Source organism: Dipodomys ordii, unplaced genomic scaffold (genome assembly GCF_000151885.1).
Source record: "Dipodomys ordii isolate 6190 unplaced genomic scaffold, Dord_2.0 Scaffold17, whole genome shotgun sequence".
In the NCBI taxonomy this organism is placed as follows: domain Eukaryota; kingdom Metazoa; phylum Chordata; class Mammalia; order Rodentia; family Heteromyidae; genus Dipodomys; species Dipodomys ordii.
The window spans coordinates 25,654,328-25,673,599 of record NW_012267233.1 but is presented as its reverse complement, the minus strand read 5'-3'; the positions used below and the strand labels follow the sequence as shown (position 1 = coordinate 25,673,599).

The window sequence follows — 19,272 nt, the reverse complement described above, 5'->3', positions numbered from 1 at the left end:
TGGTAGAGTGCTTGCCTTGCATGCATGGGGCCCTAGGTTTGATTCCTCAGCACCACATAAGCAGAAAAAGCCGGAATTGGCACTGTGGTTCACGTGGTAGAGCACTAACCTTGAGCTGAATAGCTAAGGGACAGCACCTAGGCCCACGACTGACAAAGAAAAAAAAAAAGACCTGAAAATATTACAGGAAGGGATAGGAGGAACACTAACACAGGCCAAAACTTCCAAGTAAAGATCAGAAACACAACAAACCAAAGAATGGCTGGATAAATGGGATTGCATCCAAGTGGAGAGTTTCTGCATGGCAAAGGAATAGCAAGATAAATAGAAAGCCCACAGACTGGGAAAAGATCTTTACTAACTATGCACCAGACAAGGGCCTCATATCTAAAATATACTTAGAGCTCAAAATATAAACCCTCCAAAAACAAATCCTCAACAAAACCACCACCCAATCAATAAATGGACTAAAGGCTTAAAGAGAGACCTTTTCAAAGAAGAAATAAGAATGGCCAATAGACACATGAAGAATGTTCAACAACTCTGGCAAATGCAAATCAAAACTACATTGAGATTCCACCTCACCCTGTTTAGATTAGACATTATCAAGAAAACTAGTAATAACAGATGCAGGTGGGGATGTGGCCAAAAGGGAATGCTACTACACTGTTGGTGAGAATGTAAACTTGTTCAACCATTCTGGAAAGCAGTATGGATGATCCTCAAAAGATTAAACATACAGCTTCCCTTTGACCCAATCCCACTCCTGGGCATTTACCCAAATGACCACAAACCATGCACTAACATCAACTCAAAATGGATTAAAGAACTCAACATCAAACCTGAAACTCTGAAACTACTGTAGGACAGAGTAGGAGAGACACTAGAACTTATAGGCGCAGGCAGGAACTTCCTGAACAGAGTCCCAGTGGCACAACAGATTGGAGAGAGATTTGACAAATGGTAATATCTGAAAATTAAAAGTTTCTGCACAGCTAAAGACATAGCTACCAAACTAGAAAGACAGCCAACCAACTGGGAAAAGATATTTACCAGCAGTATATCAGACAGTGGCCTAATATCCATTATATACAGGGAGCTCAAGAAACTAACCCCTCCCAAATCTAACAAACCAATCTCTAAATGGGGCAAGGGAGCTAAAGAGAAATTTCTCAGAAGAAGAGATAAAAATGGCAAAGAAACACATGTGGAAATGTTAATCATCCCTGGCTGTAAAAGAAATGCAGATAAAAACAACCCTGAGATACCACCTTACCCCAGTCAGAATGGCCTATACTCTAAATTCAGATGACGCATGCTGGTAGGGATGTGAAGAAAGAAGAACTCTACTGCACTGCTGGTGGGAATATAATCTAAAACAATGACTCCGGAAAGCAGTCTGGAGGTTCCTCAGAAAACTAAACATAGACCTTCCCTATGACCAGCCATACTAATCCTCAACATCTATCCCGAGCAGCAAGAACTAGGATACAACAAGGACACATGCACCTCTATGTTCACTGCCATACAGTTCACAATAGCCAAATATGGAAACAACCCAGATGCCCCACCATAGATGAATGGATCCAAAAATTGTGCTACCTATATACAATGGAATATTACACAACCATTAAAAAGGACAAAATAATGGAATTTGCAGGGACATGGATGGAATTAGAACAAATCATGTTGAGCGAGATAAGCCAAGACAAACTGCACATTTTCCCTGATATGCAGATGTTAGATTCAAAACACAACGAGATATAACAAAGTAAACAGGACCGAAAAAACAAAGGACCTCTTCCTAATTTATCATATAGTTTCTAGATGATTCTATGTGCTTGACCCCATATATGGTGTATACACATGCACATCTGAGGGAAACTAGGAGGGGGCACAGAACTAGAGAAAAACAGGTGAAAAAAATACAACAGAGAGACCCATCAGCTGTAATGGACATTGATGAAAGTGAATGGATTCTAGGGTGGTGACGGGAGGGAGGGAATGAGAGGGAAAAAGGGAACAGCTGATACTAAGCAAAAGGAAAGAAATGTGCAAATCACCCGATTCAGAAGAAACAATTTCATTGTTGAAGTCTGTAGAGTTCATAAGCTTTGTAGATCAAGATAATGACAATTAGCATTGTGAAGGTTAAAATGTGTTGATGACTTTAGCTAAGTATCACTATGCTACAATACTGTGAAATTTATGTAATTACTTAATTTTAAAGAAAGAATGACATTGTCCCATTTGAAAGGAAATGCAAAGACTTGGAAAAAAATATATTAAGTGAAGTAAGCCAGACCCAAAGAAACATAGGCTGCAGAGTATCCCTCTTTTGTAATAACTAGAATATGTCTATAAATCTACAAGTCAGTCCAATTGATGGGAAAAGACAATTACACTTGGACATGATTAAATAGCACTAAACATCACACACTGAGAACAAAGCAGGATATTCTTAGGAAAGGATCACAATGGTTCAATAGCTATGTGCATTTGACCATATAAAATGATGCTTATCGGAATGAACTCAAAGAAATGGAACAAGAGGGACTTTTATTACAGTTTTCAGTTATTTCTTTTTTCTTTCTTTTTTTTTCTTTGGTTTATTCCTTGTTGCTACTGTTTTTGATTTCTGTACCCTTTGTCTGATATACAAGTTATCTGATTTGGGGAAGGGAATGGAAATAAAAGTGTGGGACAAAGGAAGAACTAATTTAACAGTGATATTCACTAGACTATGTTGGAAATGAACCTTACAACTTGGGCAGTGAGGCGTCAAGAGAGGAAGAAGTGGGAGAAAAAAGGGAGGGGCTAAAATTGTTCAAAAACAAATGTACTCACCACCTAACTTATGTAGCTGTAACCCCTCTGTATGTCACCTTTACAGTAAAATTTAAATTTAAAAGAAAGGAGGCTCGGGGCTGGGAAGGTGGCTCAGTGGTAGAGCGCTTGCCTTGCATGCATGAGGCCCTGGGCTCCATTCCTCAGCACCACATAAGCAAAAAGAAAAAAGCCAGAAGTGGCACTGTGGCTCAAGTGGTAGAGCGCTAGCCTTGAACTCAAGAGCTGAGGGACAGCACCCAGGCCCAGAGTTCAGGCCCAGGTCCCATGGTCAGACCAAAAAAAAAAAAAAAGGAGGCTTCTATGCCTTTTGACCGATAGGCTTTAATAATTTTGTTGCAAAGTTCTCTAAAATGTATTAGAGGTTTCATTGCCTCTCTCCCAAGCATAATAAACTCTTCTTCATGGTGCAATATTCCAGAAGTGTTACTAAATTCTAACCTTGTGACATGCCCTCAGAAGTCCCATGCCACCACACTAAATGTGCCCAGAATTTGGTAATTTCTTATTTTGTATTCATAGTTGTACAATTTAGATATATGTATTTCAATTCCTCCATCAACATGTTTTATATTTGCTACTCTTAGAACACAGAACACTACTTAATAGAGGGCTGTTACCCTATTTCCTCCACTCCCTTGCCAGCCTACTAGTTCCCAACTTTAAATTTATAGTGGGCCAAGAAAACATAAACACATATACTGGGACTAAGTTCTCAGTATGAGTGAACAGAAACATAGATTTATGTTTCATACAGATTGAGAACTGGAAACTTAGAAATAATTATTTCTATCTTTCAGCCAAAGATAGAAACTTTGCCTTCTATACTCTGCCTTCAAAGAGTTTTTAGCATGATGTTTTGATTACTGTAGCACAGAGGAGATGCTTTCTGATTTGAATTAAGCAAGTAGATAAGTTGTATTTTGACATCTGTTTTGGCTGTTCAAGAACTGTTTGCTTGTTTTCTTTGTTTAAAGGTAGCTCACTTAGAATAGCATTTGCCAAATAAGTGATCTCCCTGTAAATAGCACTATTCTTGTGGTTTGGAAGGATATATACAGCAAGAATAAGTGGAAATCCAGATGATTATTAGTATCGTCTTTTTCCTTACCAGGACATTAAAATGTTCTACAAGTATTGCTTCTATAATAAGAAAAAGTTACATAAACCCCAAGATTATTTTAGTAGTTCTGTGGAAAACAGGCTTAAATGAGGGAATTGTGGCAAAAAGGAAGCCATGAGAAAACTGCTAGAGATAACTGGGGAAGACAAAAAATGGTGCAAAAAATAAGTAGAACTGGGCATAAAATAAACAAAAGACAAGTGAGAATGAGGCACAAATCATCAGTGTTTTGATAATAATATGCTCAGTTAAGCATTTATTCAGCACCCTTTTCTGTACAAGTTTCTACTGGGTACTGGTGTCAAAATGATGATTGAGAAAATGAAAATCAATGGGTATTTTCTGAATGAAGGGCAGAGGATGTTAATAGCCTGGGAGTCATTAGGAAAGATATATCATCAATTCGACATGCATGAAGAAAAGACTCAGGAAGAAGGTGTTACCATGGAAGATACCAGCATGAAATATGAAAATCTAGGAATACATGGCAGATGACATACAGAATGGGGAAAAACTTAGAGGGAATTAAAAAAAAATTAAGTCTCGGGGCTGGGAAGGTGGTGGCTCAGTGGTAGAGCTCTTGCCTTGCATGCATGAGGCCCTGGGTTCAATTCCTCAGCACCATATAGGCAAAAAGAAAAAGGCCGGAAGTGGTAGAGCGTTAGCCTTGAGCTGAAGAGCTGAGGGACAGTGCCCAAGCCCAGAGTTCAGGCCCCACGACCAGACCCAGAAAACAAACAAACAACAAAATATTAAATCTTCTGTACCAATGGCTCACACCTGAAATTATAGCTACTCAAGAAACAAGAGATCTGGGCTGGGAAGTTGGCTCAGTGGTAGAATGCTTGCCTTGCATGCCTGGGGCCCTGGGTTCCATTCCTCAGCACCACATAAGCAAAAAGAAAAAAGCCAGAAGTGGGGCTGTGGCTCAAGTGGTAGAGCGTTAACCTTGAGCTAAAGAGCTGAGGGACAGCGCCCAGGCCCAGAGTTCAGGCCCCACGACCAGACCCAAAAAAGAAAAAGAAACAAGAGATCTGAGGATCCAGGTTTAAAGCCATCCTTGGCAGGAAAGTCCATGAGATTATCTCCAATTAACCAGCAGAAGGTCAAGAGTAGAGTGCTTGCTAGCCTTCAGCAAAAAAATTCAAGAACAATATCTAGGCTTTGAGGTCAAACCCCATTACCAGCATGCACAAGCACAGGCATGCGCGTGTCACACACACACACACACACACACACACACAGAACAAAACAAACAAAAAACTATTAAGCCATCCTAAATTAGTAATTTTAACTTTTATGGTAATGGTTGCCTGATAATTAACTTGAAGTGACTGATCCCTGTACAACTTATAAAAAGTATAAAGGAGCGTTTAAAGCACTGCAAAATTACAAGTCATAATCAATGTTTTGCTATACTAAATTCAAGGGTTAAAAGGAACAAAGCTTTAATTTCCCATTATATGTTTATATTTAAAAAGTAAAGTTCCTCTGTTTAGTAATATACTCCATCCTAAATTTTTACTCTACTTTTTCACCTTACTGCTTTCCTGTCAACAATTCTAAGTTCTTTAAAAATACACTAGAAGTACTTAGCAGGTGTTAGAAGGACTGTCTGAGCAAGACACTCAATGCACTGTTCTACCAGGAAATAGAACTGAACAACTGCCTAACTTTGATACTGATACCACTTCTTGAAAAACTACCTTTCAAATAGGATAGTAGAATATCAACATTAAAATAGAGTTTCTTTAAATAACTACAATTCTATTTCTCTTCATAGTATACTGAAAGCAGGACATATTATTACCTGAACTAAGCCACTATCTATACTTAACTTTAAAATTCCAGTCCCTTTGCTCAGAACAAAAAAAAAAGGAAGACAGGAAGTCAGCAAATGTGAACTGAGACTGGCTAAGCAAGTTAGTAATTATTAACCAATGCCAGGTTCCACTTTAGCAATAACAAAACTACAGTGTGTGTCCTATACTCTCACTATCCTTGTTGTTGTCACTTCACGGTATAACTGCTTATTTCACTGTTTCTTCCACAAAACTGAACATGCCAAAAAGACCGTAAGAGTATATTTTTCCCACCTAGCAAAGTGTTTAGTGCAAAGAAAAAACTAAATGACAGTTTTGATATCCCCATATAAAAGTGATAGCAGATGTAATCAGTTTAATCTAATGCGTATTCATGTATTAATCAATTTAATCAAATACTATTTAATGTTTTCTTAATTGTATCATTTAGCAGTTTTTGGCCTGCATAATATCTAATTTATCATTTTTTAGTAATTACTTCTACCTGGGTCTTGTTTAAAAAAACTTTACATGCCTCAAAACCTCCTCTGCTTCTTATAGCTTTGTAAGTTATATTTTCATATACATCTATAATCTATTTTGAAAAATTGTATATGGTGCAAAAAAGGGGTAGGTGAGGTTCTTTATTTTTGCCCATTCATGTGGATGGTTTTTCACACAAACATATGAATTGTGAAGAAGCTCATCTATTCACTCAAGAACTCTTACAGTAATGCAAGAATCCGATGCTAACATGGCTACAAGATCTTCTAATAGGCTGGACATGGTGGTCCACACTTGTTATCCCAGAACTCAAGTGGCTTAGACAGTAGCTTGTGAGTTCAAGACAAGCCTGGCCTATATCCCAAGACCCTGTTTCTTTCTGTAACAGACAGACAGAAAGACAGAGACAGACAGATGACAGATACTGTAGATATAGATAAAGATAGATAATAGGATGTCATTTGGATAAATTTAAGACTTCAGTTACTTCTAAAAGTCAAAGCTTTCTCTAGAATCAAGGCAGAATAAAGGAGGAAAACAAAGATCTATCTATTTCATTGCTTAACATAAGACTGAACCCCTGATATGATCATGACTCATCATTGAAGTATACTTATCAAATGTTTGTTTTTCTGTACTGGGTTCTTCTTTTCCTTCATAGCCCTTCATGCTAACAAATTCCTCCTTTAGCATCTCCCATCTTTTCTTTCTGAAAAAAACATGAATGAATAAAGACTTGCTGGTACTAAAAAAACGAAGTAAATCTCTAGTGAAGTGGCCCTGCAAGGCGCATAAGGAATGGTGATGGTGATGGGTCCCAGATTGCTATTGGGGGCATTAAAAAAGAGTTACAATGTTAAAGTTGTAGAAATGGCTGCACAACTCTGGGAATGTAAAAGATAGCACTGAACTTTAGACAGTAAAGACAACGTTATATGATATGTAAATTATATGACAATAATGCTGTTGAGAGACAGATACAGATGACATCTGAAGTGTCCCAGAACCAGAGCTGGTCATCATTCCTTCTCTGCTGACATCTTCCCAGGCCTTGTAAAACAATCCCATCATTTTTAAACACACTCTATGAACCCAGGCTTCTGTCCTCCCCAGCTCTGCCCTTTCCACTTAGCTCTAGCCTGCTCACATGTCCTTCTGCAGGTAGAATCACACCTCAAACTTCATGTTAAAACAGAATTCTCCTTTCCAACCTGATTCTTTTCTTCCTGCCCATACTTCCAGCTCAGTAAAATAGCACACCCCACCATCATCTGCAAAGTTTACCAACTTTCCTCTAGAATATGAGCAAGACTGCTCTGTTCTGTGTTCTATGCGCTCACAAAGAGCTCAGTAAACTTTTGTGCAATGAAATAGCCATCCACTGAACAGCTAACCTGTGTTAGAAAAATTTTTAAAACATATAATCAATTTGCCACTCGTCTTAACCAAGATGTTTGAGGCATCCCAGTTTTAATACATAAAGATAGACATTGTTTGCAAAACAATAAAACACTATCATTTCAATTAGAGTTTTCCCAAAATAATATCTGTGTTAGATTAAAAGAAAAATTCTATTAGTCTGGTACCAGTGGCTCACATCTGTAATACTAACTACTCAAAAGGCTGAGATCTGAGGATCACAGTTCAAGGCCAGCCTGGGCAGGAAAGTCCATGAGACATCTCCAATTAACGACCATAAAACTGGAAGTGGCACTATGGCTCAAAGTGGTGGAGCACTAGCCTTGAACAAAAAACTTCAGGAAGGAAGGGAGGGAGGGATGGAGGGAGAGACTGGGGAGGAGGGTGGGGAGAAGGAAGGAAGGAGAGAGGGGAGGAAGTAAAGGAAGGGAAGATGCAAGGAGGAAGGGGGAAGGGAAGGGAAGGGGGAGGGAAGGAAGGAAGGAAAGAAGGAAAGAAGGAAGGAAGGAAGGAAGGAAAGAAAGAAGGAAGTAAGAAAGGGGGAAGGGAGGGAGGGAGGGGAAAATTTCAAGTGGAAAAAAATAAATCCCTGAATGGAGAGAAAAACCTATTTAAATGGAGATCTCTTTTAAAATAAGAATAAAGAACTAAAAGGATTACTGTCACCCAAAGGATAACTAAAACATTTTTTTCAGAACCTTTTTAACACCCAACAGCCCTCAAGCCACTGAGAAATTCAAAGGGAAAACCCTGCTCTCGCCATAGGCCCAGTCATCTCAGAAAATTTCAACTCACTCCTCCCCTCCTGGTAATCACTGTTTTCCACCTAAAATACTTTGGTGTGCAGGCTCAAGTACTCATGTTCTTTATGGGAATTTTTTACTACAATTAATATATGATGAAACAAGACCTTTTTTTCTCAAATTGACACAATCCACATAAGTGGACTGTAAGTTCTAAAATCTTATTGTAATAAGTTCTAAAATGCTTACTGTAACATTTCCATTATTTTTCTAATCTGTTTTGAGTTGGGAATATACAAAGCTACTACTTAAAAATATTGTTTAAAAATTAACTTGAGCTTTTAAAAAAATCCCATGAAAGTTAAATTGGGATTCTAATTCAAATTTACTGAAATTAGTAGAGTCTAGTTTTCAGTGAGTGCTCGTAGCTAATTTGCAAAGCATGTAGAAGCTACATGAAAACATCCGTGGTGACCTATGAAAACTGTAGCTCACGTCGTTTCAATGTATAATTCACTCCAAAGTATTTTCTCTCCTTAAATTTCCATTGTTGTTTAGGTACCAATTCCAATTATTTTTTTTAATCTATTGGTTTCCCTCTAATGCATTGTTGGTGGGAGGGTAAACTTGTTCAACCACTCTGGAAGGCAGTATGGAGGTTCCTCAAAAGACTATACATAGAGAGCCCCCATGACCCAGCAATCCCACTTTTGGGCATTTACCCAAATGGTCACAAAGAAGGCCATACTAAAGCTACCAGCACAACTATGTTTATTGTAGCATAAGATAGTTAAGATATATTGGGCTGGGAAGGTGGCTCAGTGATAGAGCGCTTTGCTTGCATGCCTGAGGCCCTGGGTTTGATTCCTCAGCACCACATAAGCAAAAAAAAGAAAAAAGTCTGAAGTGGCACTGTGGCTCAAGTGGTAGAGCACTTGCCTTGAGCTAGCTGAAGAACTGAGGGACAGCACCCAGGCCCAGAGTTCAGGCCCCATGACTGGACCCAAAAGAAAAAAAAAGATAGCTAAAATATGGAACCAACCCAGATGCCCTTCAGTAGATGAATGGATCAAGAAAATGTGAGGTGTGTGTGTGTGTGTGTGTGTGTGTGTGTGTGTGTGTGTGTGTGTATTCAATGGAATTCTATAGGATGGTAGGAGAAAAACAAAGGAGGGGGTAACAATGCTCAATACCTTACTCATGTAACTGTAACCCCCTCTCTACAGTATCTTTACAATTATATATATATATAAAGAAAAGAGGGCTAGGATGTAGCTCAGTGGCAAAGTGCTTGCCTAGCAAGTGCAACATCCTGGGTTCAATCCCCAGTACCAAAAAAGAAAAAAAGACCAAAAAACAAAATACAGTTTAAAAAAAAACCCAAACAAACAAAAAAGTTGTGGAACAATAAGAAAAAAAATCTGTTGGTTCCCAACTGTTTCCTGAAATATCTAACAAATATCTATGTCATTTAATATAAAATTACCACACATATTTATTTCCACAGAAATTACTATTTTTCTCTGAGTCTTATTTTCTACATCTATAAAATAAGGATAACAGTATACACCTCCCAAGATTATCACAAGGGTCAAATAAGGTTAGCTATGAGGACCTTCCTTTAAATTATAATACATCAAATGTTGGGGATATGAAAAAAAATGTTGAATAACATACAACTTAAAAAATCTTTGCACACTGCACTCAATCCATAAGTATTTAACCCCTTTCTGTAACGATGTTGTTGACAGAAATGACATCAAACCTGGTATCCTAGTAAATGTCATTCTTCTCATTTAAACTCTCCTAGAATCTTCAATAATTTTTGAAGATGTAAAAAACAGATTAATAAATTCTTATGCATGGGATTTAAACACCTTGTGATTTCTAGCTCCCTTGGCACTTTTTAATTCTGTTATGATCACACTTCTCACACCTTCATATCTCGCCCACAAGACCCATCCTGGAGCCCAATTTGTCAAAAAAGATAGTGTTCTCTACTATTCTCAACTTCACACATGAGAATGGTGTTCACAGCTATAGAAAGTGAAAATTTACTACATAAAATATTCTTTTGAGAAACTTGATATTGAATCAGCTACCAGCTTTATGAGAAAAAGTATTTCAAAACTTGTATGACCCACTAACAACACTTTTAGCCCCTCTCTGTGGCGTAAACTTGACTTCACAAGGTCTGACCATGTTGCCTTTCTGTCTCTTGTATTTGAGTGAACTACCGAAGCTGAGACTTCAGGTATGTTTCACCACACACAGTGACAATTTATTTCTTTAATAGTACAATTCTTGTTATTGATTTCAAGCTATGAGACAATCCTTTCCTTAATTACTAATTAATTCCTAAATGGAAGCTGCTCTGGAAAAAAAAACAAACCCTCTACAGTCCAATAACCATGTAAATGCCACATTATATTCTACCTCTAACAGATAGATGCATCAGCCATTATTCTTCTAATATCTCTATGTTTGACTTTTTTTTATCTGCTTTTGATTTTTGTGGGGTTATTTTTTGAGACAGGGTCTTGCTAGGTAGCACAAACTGTTCTTAAATTTACAACCCTCCTGCCTCGACCTCCAAGTGCTGGGATTATAGCCATGTGTTACCACATCCTGACTGTATCTCTATTTTTAACTGGATTTCCCCAAAGTTGATTAACCATAAAATCCCTTTCTCTTCCCTAATAACTAGAAGATACAAAAATATAGTTATACTTTGGGCTACCACTCCTCCTCTACTCAAAGATTCAAAATGATTCCTTTGTCAAACAAAGTCCAAGCAAAGGGCAAATCCATACCCCTGAGATTCTCAGCCCCATGCAAGTTAGAAGTGAAAGATGACATCATTTTGTTTCCACAGCATCTTTCAACAACAACTAACTCTCTTTTCCTACTGTTTTGGACAATATCCAGGTTTTCCCGGATGTAAGATCTATACATCTGAACAGACTGAGGAGCATTGAAAAAAGAATGGCTCTGTCCTCAATGCTCAAGAAGGTAAATGACTCACAGCTTTCAGCTCAGACTGAAAGGGAAGATTAAAGTTGATATTACAATGAACACCAGAGTTCAGATGAACAGTGTCACTTCAGAAGCAGCTCTGTGAAATACCTTAGGAGCATGAAACTGAGAATAGGATTTGGGATCCTTAAGCAAAATTTTAAAAATTAATAATCCTTTACAAAACCATAAAAGAAATAAACTTCCATCCACATCTCATTTGGGAAGGTCACTGAGCCATATATAGTAGCAATCACCAATAATGGAATAATTTATCCAACATTTCAAATGACAACATGGAGACATTAACTTACTTCATAAGGCCACAAAACTAGCAGGCGGATATGTCAGAATTTGAATCCAGAGTCCATACCATATTATTTCTTAATCTACAGAAAGGGAGCAGCAGTGAGTGTGGTTAAGTGGAAGGATCCCCTAGCTTCTACTCAAGCCTGCTCTCTAGCATCTTACTAAATACAAAGGCCATGGAAGAGGTCTTAGTAATGAACTAGAATTCCTCACCAAAGAGGGGATTTTTGATGTTGTTTGTTTTTGAGGAGGGGAACAGGTGCAGGGAATTGAACTCAGAGCCTTAGGCAAGCACTCTGGCACCACTTGAACCATGTTCCTAGTCCTGTTTTTAGTTTGTTTCCTGTGATTTTGCCAAGGCAGACCTTGTACCCCAATCATCTTATCTCTGCTTTCAAATACTTAGATTACAGATGTTTGCCATCATGCCTCACTAACTTTTTAACCAGAGCTGGAAATGTGGCTCAAAGAGAAAAAAAAAGAAAGTCTAATGGAAGTCAGGCATTGACCTAAACATGAGACTGCACTTGGCTACTAAAAGATCCCTTTGACTCTGGCAAACATTTCATACACTCATAGTGATGACACTGTTCAGACAGACAAGAAGCTCTAATGTTGCAACTGAAGTCCTTCTCCCTCCAAGTCTCTCCCCAGGTAAGAGTATACATTAACCTAATTGAGAAGGACTTTCTAACAAACCAAGTCCTTATCCTCAATCAGGCATGCACATGGCTGAGGCTCTCTCTGGTTCCTTCTCACTAAGTAAGGGGTAAAGCAGATTCAGAATGGAGCTTGACTTCGGGAGGTGTTTTGTTTGTTTATTTTGTTATCCATGTTTGGGCTACGGGACACATCATGCAAACATAGTGAAAGTGTTATGAAAGAGAAGACACTAGCATGGCTTATTATTACTTATGTCTTCTAGGCAAACTGCTTCCTTGGCAATGGAGTGATGAATGGTATGAAGCTCTTTTCCAAATTGTTGCCATTCTCTACATTACTCATGTACTACATGAGTCTTTAAAACCTCATGGGGAGGATAACAGTGTCATGCAGGAATCAGAGAAGGTCCCACCTGTCATACTCCAGCCATAGGTATGGTAGCCTCTACCTGACATACCTTATGGAGAACAAGCATTCCAAAAATACAAGTAAATAAGCAGTGAGAGGTACAGTACTTTAGAAAATTACTGTTTTTTCTATCCCAAACTCTAAACAAGTGAACTGCAGATCATTGCTGGCACAAAGAACTAAGTCAGAAAGGGTGACACCCTGCAGTTGACAGAACTGGGTCCAGATAACACTCCTGGCCCCAGATAACAAGCTAGCAGTCCTTGCTGGACAAGGCAGCTCTCCTTGCATAGTGGCAGTGCCCTGGGCAGTCAAGTGAGGGTATTAGATTACTAGACAATCTCTGCCTTCCAACTCTGCCAGTCCCCAAGTCAGTGAATGACAACTTTGTCTGGTATCTTAAGCATACGCCTTTTGCACGAGCCAACACAGACCATTTGCAAGACACATACTTGTTAGCAAATTGGAATGCAGTGTTTGCCATGCAGTGCCTGCCAACAGTTCTTTTAAGTCATCCGATATTCAAGAGATAATCTAATAGATGTGTTAACCATTCCCCAAGACCTGGCATATAAGAAACATTTCATGTGATTAATATTTATTGAGTGCTCAAAGTTGGAACTCTGACATACATAAGCTCATTTAAAAGCCTTTCTTTCCCAGTTTTTCAATACATGGAGTAGTCTTGATTAAAAAAAACAAAAAAACACCTCTTTGGCAGTCTTTTGTGTTCTGGTTTTTCCTAAATTATTATATCAGCAAATTATCAATCTTTCCAGATTCTTGAGTTCTATTTCCATGAATGTTCTCTTCCATGAAATGGAAGAGGAGTCCTGGGCCTTGTTATCTTAGCCCCCTACTAGTCTGCCATCACTGAATAGCAACATATTCTTTCTCTGCTTGACACTGTCTTCGTAATTTCTTCTTTTTTTAAGTTAAACTCCAGTTGAAGGTACTGTTTACTGTGCTACTTAGTATTCCTTATGCAAGCCCCCAGAAGTACTGTGGAGGAAGGTTTGCAACTGTGTGTGCAGGGTGAGTATATGACACAGGAATCTTACCATTGCAGATAGTCACATAAGCTTCTTTTGGTTAGAAATCGAAAACCATGTAATACCATGTTTTGCTTATTTCACTCAACTCCAAAATGAATGTCCACTCTATAGTAATCAAGCAATACTAGAGGGATTTCAAATACTGTCCAGCAAATCTATTTCATCTCCCTAGTACATTTGCTTTCCTCTCTCCCTACACAGACCTTCACACCACTAATTCTTATTCAGATCTCTCTTACCCCAGCACTCATTCCTTCTGATAGGGGAAACAGAAGCCACCAGCCAAGTCATCTGACCATCATTTTCTAGGACAGAAAATACCTACTTTCCAGTTTAAAGAGAGAAAGGTCCAAAGGTCGACACTCTACTTGGGTTCTAGAACTCTCCTTTATGGCTTTCCAAGGACTCTCATCCTGTTGTCACCCTTCACTCTACATCTCTGTCCCTCTAAACGTAACAGTTAATACCTAATGATCCTCACCTTTAGGAATACAGACCCTATACAATCCCCTCCCCTGGAGTGTAAGTGGAAACTGTGACCATTCTAATCAACAGAATCAAAAACTACAAAGTCTACTCTTATAATTACACCAAATTATGGGAAACTAATTTTTTTTAATCTGTTGTGGGGCTTGAACTCAGGGTCTAGGCACTGTCCCTGAGCTATTTTGCTCAAGGATAGCACTCCATCACTTTGAACCACAGCTCAAAGGGACTTTTCTACCCAGACTGGCTTGGAATGGCAATCCTCAGATCTCAAGTCTCCTGAGTAGCTGTGGATTACAGGTGTGAGCCACCAGTACCAGCAGAAAACTGTATCTTACTAACAAAGAGACACTATGATTCTCCTTGCTGACTTGATGAAGTAAGAGTTCATGCTAAGGAAATCCATATGACAAAGAATTACATGAACTGAGGGGCAGGTGAGGGAGAGGGGTTCCAGGAGCTAGCAGTAGCCTTCAGGTAACAACCAGCAAAAAGCTGAGGGTTGCCGGGCACGGGTGGCTCATGCCTATAATCCTAGCTACTCAGGAGGCTGAGATCTGAGGACAGCACTTCAAAGCCAACATGGGCAGGAATGTTCTTCAGACTTTTATCTGCAATAAACCACCAGCAAACCGGAAGTGAGGTGGTGGCTCAAGTGGTAGAGAGCTAGCCTTGAACTGAAGAACTGAGGGACAGCACCCAAAGTTCAAGCCCCACAACCAACAACAACAACAACAACAAAAGCTGAGAGTCTCAATCCCACAGATATAAGGGAACAAATTCTGCCCACAATCTGAATAAGCATGGAGGTGAGTTCTTCCTTGGTCAAGTCTGCAGATGAGAATACAACCCTCCTAAGTTAACAACCTCTTGATTGTTAAGCCTGTGAGACTTGGCAGTAGACCTGGTAAAGCTAAGACCAGACTTCTAGAAACTGTGAGAACTGTAAAAGGCAAAGAGTTTATAGTAATTTGTTAACAGAAAACTATACTAGAGTCTACTGAATCCTGTCTTTAAAAAACAAAATAGACCACAGATCATCTAGCCACTCCTCCATTCTCTATAGTCCAACAAAAGAGTTTTCATATGTGCCTCTCCATCCTTACCTCGCACCGGCTGCTCAGCCTCTCTCCATCACTGACTTCTTTTGTCAAAGATAACACTAAGTTCCATATTATTTCATCCATATGAGTCAGTCACTTAACTTCCTTCTTATTTCCAATAACATTCTCACAGTTCATTGCTTTCTTCTCTTGACTTAGTGAACTTTACATATTCTACCCATCTAAATACTGCTTAACTGGTTTCAGTGGCTTCTCCTCCTATACCCAAACTGAATCTGTATTGGGCCTAAGAGACCAGCCCAAGCTCACTGGGCTCTCTTTAGACTGATACTTTATACTTTATACTGTCAGCTTTAAATGACAAAAGTCAGGCTGGTGACTCCCAAATTCCTCTCTCTAGTACTGAATACCCTATCAGTTCCTCATCATACTGCCACTGGCCTATTTGTAACCTGTACTTGTAAGTCTAATTAGTATCTGCATACTTAATCTATATAAAAGTGAGCACTTGATTTTACTCCCCCAGCTTCCTCAATTTCAACAAATGGCACTGATCTCCACACTGTGGAGCTTATCCTGGATTCCTCCCTGCCCTTCACCCCCATCAACAAGTTCTAATGGAGGATCCTGAGTCCATCATTTCCCCTAATTCTGCTTTTGCCAGCCTCTAAACTCCACATAGCCCTCCCTTGTCCCATAGCAGCCAGAGCCACCTCACTGGTTTTCCTATTCCCAATGCTGATCTCTAGATTCCATACAACAGGACCTCTTGAAAACTAAAAACTAGCTGATACATTTTTACTGATTAAAACTTCCTGAAGGAAGACTTCAGGGCTCACCTTATCTATGTGGCTGGCCCTGAGTGACCTCTGTGACATACCTTCTAACTTCCCTCCCAAAGTTCCAGCCACAGTGATCCTCCCCTTCCCACTTCAAGCCTACACAGTGTTTCAGATCAAATGTCCCCTCCTAGGAGGGGTGTTCCTCTTAGACTGATCTCTTTTCCTCCTTGATAGGTACCCTGTTCTGCCAGGTAATCCCTGACCTTCTTTTTTCCATTTCCTCATTATCCTTTGTTTCTCTTTCCTGACCCTGACCAACACATCCCTGTCTACTGAGACTAAAAATGTCTGATTTGCCTGAGCACAGTGAACTTCTGTGAAAAACAAGATGTCAGATCCAATAGTCAGGCCAGTTCAAACTGACTCGGCTATCATCTTGACCACCACTTGCCCTCTAGTCTCATCACCATTTCCGTGTGTGTGTGTGTGTGTGTGTGTGTGTGTGTATACGTGTGTGTACGTGTGTGCATGTGCACGCGCACGACTACTACTCAGGTTTGAACTCAGGGCCCAGGCACTGTTCTTTAGCTTTTTCACTGGAAACTAGCACTCTACTATTGAGCCATACCTCCATTTCTGGCTTTTTGGTAGCTAACTGGAGATGAGAATGGACTTTTCTTCCCTAGCTGGCTTGAAACTTCTATCCTCAGACTTCAGACTCCTTAGGATTATAGGTATGGGTCAGCAGTGCTCAGAATCATTTCCTTGTATCTCCATAGTAAATTGCTTACCCACCAGCACCATGACAGTTTACAATTTCCACAATAACCCTGACAACTGGCCAAACATGGTCAAAAGAGGTAGAAACAGAATTCTTGGAGTTACAATGGTGTTTTATTGGAAAAGTCATAAATATTCCACTCATTTATTAATCCACCTGAGCCTCCCCATACTAGGAAAGCACATAACCTCTGGAATGGAAGCCTGATTCCAGCTACCTGTTCCTCTTTGGACATTAACTATCTCTTTGTGTCAACCTCTGATGTACACATCGGTTCTGCTGTAGTGGGTTCAAGACCCAAGATCTGGCTCAGTGAAAACTGGGCAACAGCAATAGCATATACACAACCACAAGGGCCATACTTGCTTAACTATTCACTCACTCAAATATCTGAGTCTTGTTATGACATCTTTTATTATATGTGAGCATAGGAAAGTTTTCTATGTGTTCTGGAACAACATCTGGCAAAGTGCTCAATAAATTCTTGTTGAATGAATGAAAATGTGTAAGATGTTGACATTCTTATCTACATAATAATAAATTATTTGTGACAGCCCTAAAACTTTATTCAGACACTGTGTCAAGATGTCTTTAAAGTAGTTAAAAAAAAATTGGGGCTGGGATTGTGGCTTGGTGGTAGAGTGCCTGCCTAGCATGCATGAAGCCTGGGCTTCCTCAGTACCACATAAACAGCGCTGTGGCTCAAGTGGTAAGAGTGCTAACCTTGAACAAAAGGCAAGGTTAGGCAAGGAGGAGGAGGAGGAGAAAAAAAGAAATTATACTTGAATATGTTACATATATAAGATCTTGAAAACTTGTAAGCATAGCAATATGTTATAAAAGTTGTGAGCTATGCAATATGTTATAAATTTGAAAGAACTTAAAATTGGTTTGAAGATGTGAAAAATCCTTTTTGATGTTTAAAGTAGCACTCCCTAATTATTCTGTTTTATAGGGATGATTACTTTTCCTACAGTTCGGTTTACTTTGACCAGAACATAAATTCTTAATTTTTAATTACAGTTTGTAAAACTACTATTCAAACCACAAGACATACATTCAGTATGTCTGGACAAAAATGCTAAGGAGTCACACTACTCTTTGTAATTCTGTGTCACTGACAAAATGTGACTTCATTCAAATCCAGCGATATCCTGTAGCCATACAATGTAGGCTATTCAGTCAGACTACCCTAATGAGTGTGGTCACAGTCCTTATTCCAACAAGCATCTGTCAAAAACAATCATCCTAAATGACAACTTTCTGAAAATTTCTCACTCCCAGAGCTAGTAGTACTTCCTGGGTGGTCTGGGAAAGATATTTGTGCCTACATCTGGAGTACTAACCAAATTCTTTGAAAATGCAATCTCAACCTTCCAGGGACTGTGGGAGCAGGCTCCAAAAATCTATTCAGTTTACTTGTTCATGTATTTTCTTCCTCACTTCCCAAGACGACCTGAAAACTCCAAGAAATGGTTGTTCAGCTGATTTTAAGAACCACTGGGGGGGGAGGGGGCGGGGAAGAGAAGGAATCACTCACTTCAACGCTTACCACTTGCTGCCCTCAAAACTTCTTAGCAACATCCGCGGTGCATGAACCTCAACGTGGCTTGCCTTGTCCAATCGCATGCCTGAAAGCCCAGCCAGTCAGTTGTGTAATAATAAACCCCTTATCTCCAGAAGATACACCAACGGAAAGATCGCTCCGAGCTTTCGCGCGCGGGGGACTTCGCTAGAATTCTCGGCTGAAACTCACATCCATTTTAAATGCCAAACCTCGCCCCATCACTTCGCCCGATTTCCTTTTTTTCCCCTTATTTGCCATGTTGAGAATGCTAAGCGTGGTACCGTTTAACCACGGGAGGTCGAGGGGGTAGTACCAAAGCCGTGCGCAAAAGGCACGCGGAGACCCAGGGCTTGGTTTTCTGCGGCACTGGTTCCCTCCCAAGTGCCCGCAGTGGAAAGTCATCAACAATTGTTCTGGGCTTGAAGGAAGGGGTGGCCGGATGGACCAGAAAAGCTGCTTGCTAGTTTCAAAAAGCTTTAACAGCAATCAAATCGGAAGGGGACTCTCCTCCCACCCCGGAGAAGAATAAAACCTCACTCCCCCGACCTCGCCTGTCCCCACTCGGTCGCCTACCCACGTCCCAGCTCCAAGTTCCCCATCCCACTGGTGAGAAGCGTCCTTTCCGGGTACCACACGAGACAGCAAACCCGACCCGGCCTTTGACCAAAGAAAGGCCGCCTCCAAGAGTGCAAGCAATCAACAGT

At 39.8% G+C, this 19,272-nt stretch overlaps 1 protein-coding gene across 1 annotated transcript in view; it reads right to left on the bottom strand.

Moving 5' to 3' along the window:
* Znf704 (zinc finger protein 704) overlaps window positions 1–19,272 on the bottom strand; it is a 169,881-nt gene that overhangs the window by 150,037 nt on the left and 572 nt on the right. The gene's annotated exons all lie outside the window — the stretch shown is intronic.